This window comes from Capsicum annuum, chromosome 7 (assembly GCF_002878395.1).
Source record: "Capsicum annuum cultivar UCD-10X-F1 chromosome 7, UCD10Xv1.1, whole genome shotgun sequence".
Lineage (NCBI taxonomy): Eukaryota > Viridiplantae > Streptophyta > Magnoliopsida > Solanales > Solanaceae > Capsicum > Capsicum annuum.
This window is the reverse complement of record NC_061117.1, coordinates 134,119,954-134,124,449: the sequence shown is the minus strand read 5'-3', so window position 1 is coordinate 134,124,449 and position 4,496 is coordinate 134,119,954. Positions and strand designations below refer to the sequence as shown.

At 35.5% G+C, this 4,496-nt stretch overlaps 1 long non-coding RNA gene across 2 annotated transcripts; it reads left to right on the top strand.

The window, feature by feature from the left end:
- Positions 1-380: 380 nt before the first annotated feature.
- LOC124900052 lies at positions 381-4,220 on the top strand. Of its 2 annotated transcripts, none has more exons than XR_007057637.1 (2): positions 381-1,035; positions 1,139-4,220. It is a non-coding gene; the product is annotated as an uncharacterized LOC124900052 (long non-coding RNA). The 2 variants fall into 2 exon arrangements; XR_007057636.1 differs by having other exon boundaries at positions 381-1,050.
- The last annotated feature ends 276 nt before the right edge of the window (positions 4,221-4,496 follow it).

Below are 4,496 nucleotides of genomic sequence, written 5' to 3'. Positions count from 1 at the left end.
GTGGAAACACCTTATCCTCCATAGACTAGTGGGCAAGTGGAGATCTCGAATTGGGAGATTAAAATAATTCTCGCAGGAATATGAACGCAAATAGAATGAATTGGTCTAGGAAGTTGGTTGATGCTTTATTAGTATATTGGACTACTTTCAAGACCACTTTATGTATGTTTCCTTATTACCTTGTGTATAAAATCATGTCATATGACAATTCACTACTAGAAATTACTTCTATTGCAAATGGATCTTTTGACAACGGTTCCAAAAATGTTGCTATAGAGCATTTATTGAAACTGTTGCAAAAAAAACTATTCTAGTAGAACTATTTTTTTTCTATAACCATTGCTATTGTAGGATAACTGTTGCAATAGGGTGCCTTATAGCAACGGCTTCTTAAGCCAAAAAAAAAGCTACTGCATCAGTTGTGATTTATTCCCTCCCAATATTTTCACTGTACCACCAAAAATTAAAGAAATATATAATAAAAATTAAATAAATAGATAAAGAAAATTTCACTCAATCTCATATTATATCGCTAGTACTCTCCGATCGCCCACAATCGCCACCATTACTATGCACCGGAGACAATCACCACCAATACTACACTCCAACCACAATCACCACCAATACTACACTCCAACCACAATCACCACCAATCGACCAAGTGCTCCGACCATAAAATCGACCACCAGTGCATGCTTCGACCAACATATCGACTATCAGTGCGAGCTCCGACCACAAATCGACCACTAGTGCTCCAACCACAAATCAACTTCTCCATTTCTCCGACAACCTCTTCGATTTTAGCTCTCAAATTTGCACTTTAATTATAGCTTCGAACGGCACAGATTGTTATAATATTCTTTTCTAAGATTACATTAACAGTTAGATCAATCAAAATTAAAAAACCTTGAGTATCCCCCCTTAAATTCAAAACCCCATTGTGATCATTCAGTGAAATTCCCAAATCTCTCTTCCATTTGCTCTAGTCTTCTTCTTCACCGACGTCTCAGTCACCGCGATTGCACACAATGGACAGTACTCTATTTTGCTGTATTTCTTTGTTTTTTATCTATATGTTTAGATTTGAAGTCCTTTGTATATATGAACTTTAATATTTCCATATGTTTTGTTTTTGCAGATCTAGCCCTAGAAAATCTATGTGATAACTTTGATCAGGCAGTCACAATCTCGGGCGATGATTTGATGAAGGCTTCTTCATCCATTCCAAATGGAAGTTTGTTTATCATCTTCCTTGGATTCTACTCTTTTTAGAAAAATAATTGGTTGATTCTTTGTGGATTGTTGTTTTTAACATTTTGATGTGATATTTTTATCTATTTCGAGAAAGGTTAATTGGGTTTCTCTAGTGAATTTAATTCGAGAATCAAATACTTTATGTTTTATTTGAAACCTACTTTTTAATGAATGGGTGAATTGATACTGCCAAGAAATTATATTAAAACAGCATAAATTCGGATTTCTATTCTTGTTCGATAATTGTTTCTACATGAGTCAATAGTTTGGAAATATTTAATGTTTTTTTAATCTTGTGTAATGAGAATAACTAAAAGATTTCATTGATTAGTTGTTGTGTAAACACTGTAAGGTACTTTGATGTTTGAACATTTAACGAGCTGCAACATTCTTTTTAGTTTGTTACTCAAGAAACTAGTTGTAACTGATATTGTTACTTTTTTTTCTTTTTCTTTTTTATTTTTGTGTGTGTATGATGAGAATAACTAAAAGATTTTGAGTAGCTATTGTGTATACTCTATTAGATTTTTTGATGTTTGAACATTCAAAGAGGTGCGGCAATCTTCTATATTTGTTACTCAAGAAACTGGTAGTAACTGATATTAATTACACCCTTGTTATTTGATGAATGTGCAAAAACTTAGGGTGGTCGAAATCGGGCAGAATTTTGTTATGCTTGATTTATCGTCATGGATTACTTTGCATCTGAATTTCAAAAGTTTTGAGCCCTCTCCCCTGGTCCACCTAAGCCTATTAAGTGAGTTGGATTGATGTGTGTTGATGAATATTCTCAATGACAGGCTTTGCTTCTTACATTTGTTGGATTTCTGTCTTTTGAATTGGTTCAGTTAAAGTTGTCAAAACTCCTAATTTACCGTATGAGAATAATGCTTCACATTGTACTACAAAAGTATATTCATCATATTAAGAGTAGACTCTTCCAATTTTAAGAAATATTGAAGATAGCGACAATCTACTCGTAAGATGTTAACCACTCCATGCTAAAATATGTGTTTAAATGGAGATCACACAAGTGAGTTTTCATAGATATCCTTTTTTTCATTACTTGAGTGAAGAACAGGGAGCATCATGTAATGATGTCAATGGCACGAGCGTGGACTCTTTTACTGGTTTTGAAGCTTCTAACGCTCTTCAGTATATGAGTATGAACAACATTCTCATATCAGGTCTCTTATTTAGTTGTATGCTAACAATTCTAAGCTATTTTCGGTCCTTCAAAATTATCAAGTGTTCAACTTGAACTTCTAAAAAAGAAGTATGATGAAGAGGTGGAGCTACTGAAGCAGAAGTATACGGAGGAGTGTATAGACAACATCTCATATCTGTTCGCTTTTATATAGTTGCATGCTATGATTTGGATCTATTTTTTGTCTCTTTGGCTATATCAGGTGTTCAACATGAACTTCTAAAAAATCAGTATGATGAAGAGTGTGAACTACTCAAGAAGAAGTATCTTGAGGAGTGTACTGAAAGAAAACGTCTATACAATTAAGTGATCAAGCTCAAAGGAAGTATCAGGGTCTTCTGTAGATGTAGACCTTTAAATACAGGGGAAATTGCAGATCGATCAACATCTATGGTCGAATTTGATCCATCTTATGAAAATGAACTTTTGATCAGTTGTGTAGGTTCCTCCAAAAAGCAGTTTAAGTTCGATTATTTGTTCAAACTCGAGGACATCCAAGGTAAGTCAATATCTGTGATATGAAGTGTGTATCTAACATTTTTCTGCAAGGAATATTTTTAATGCTTATTGTAATTTCACATCCAAATCCTTTAAATTTCTATTACAGATATTGTTTTTGCACAAACAATGCCCATTGTGACCTTTGTTTTGGATGGGTATAATGTCTACATATTTACCTATGGACAAACTGGAACATGTAAGATATTTACTATCGAAGGGGCACCAGAAAATAGGGGAGTCAACTACTGAACTATAGAGAAACTATTTAGCTTATCTAGCAAGAGAAGCAGTAACATGAAATATGAGTTGTTTGTCAGCATGTAGAGTTTTATAATGATAACAAGGTAAGAAAATGTAAGTTATGGTATTAGCTTTCCTTTTGAATATTTATTTACACTAAAGGGAAATAACAACACATGAAGAGTGTTGTTCTGCTCAAACTTCCAGTGTTACATTCTATACTCAATAATTTCTATTAGCATGTCACACAAGGTCAAAATTAGTATAAAACTGATAGAACTAAGATTGTTTTGTAATTTTGGAATAGCCAAGACACTTTCTTACTACTGTAGATGACTATATTTTTATGTTGATCCCATGGGATTATTATTCTGTAAATGTGAAAATATAATTTGTAAGTTCTGTTCTTGTCAACTCAAGGTCATTAATCAATGAAAATTATGTTTAGATGTTGTGGTGATAGAGATTTAGAGTTGTTGTCCTTGACTAGAACTATCTGACTTCGGTCATGAAATATGTTCAATAAATCTAAACCTTATAGAGTGGTATGGTTTTTATTTTATTTGGGGGGTTGTAGTGCATCGTTATTTACAGTTTTTGTTCATAAAGTATTTGGCTATTTACTGTTTCTCATTGACCTTGATCTAAGCATTTGACGCTATATTTTCTATAGTCATGGCCTTGATTTAAACTCATCCTAGATTTCCTGCTTTTTGCTGTAGGGAAGATGCTCAAACTGAAAATTTGGCATGAAACTTGTGATCTCTCATTTTGCATCTCATGGTATACTACATTAAAGTGGTTGATTAGTTTGGGTTTGGTTCAAATTTCCTTTTTCCTCTCCTGTGGTTTCTCCTAACCTAATTAGATTGGGCAATCATGAACTTTTATCTGTTTGACAGTTATTAATCAGGTGTTGCTATATCTACCTTATTGCTCTTATGTTTATGTTCTATGTTGTGTGATATAAGTTATCTTACCTTGGTCTTACTGAGGACATGACTTTGGATAGGAGAGGTTGGAGTTGGTGGGTTAGGGTAGAAGGTTAGGTGTTAGTTCCCCTCATTGCTATATATTACTCCCTATTGCCCTCGTCGCCGTCGCCGACCCGACCCGACCCCCGGTTCTCGGCGCCGACCTCCGTCGCCGCTCTAACGGCCCTCTCTCTCTAACGGCTCCTTCTCTCTCTCCCTACCCCCTCTCTCTCGCCCCGGCCCCCGTCGCCGTCGCCGACCCGACCCGACCTCCGGTCCTCGGCGCCGCTCCCGCCGCCCTCCGTCGCCGACCTACGGTT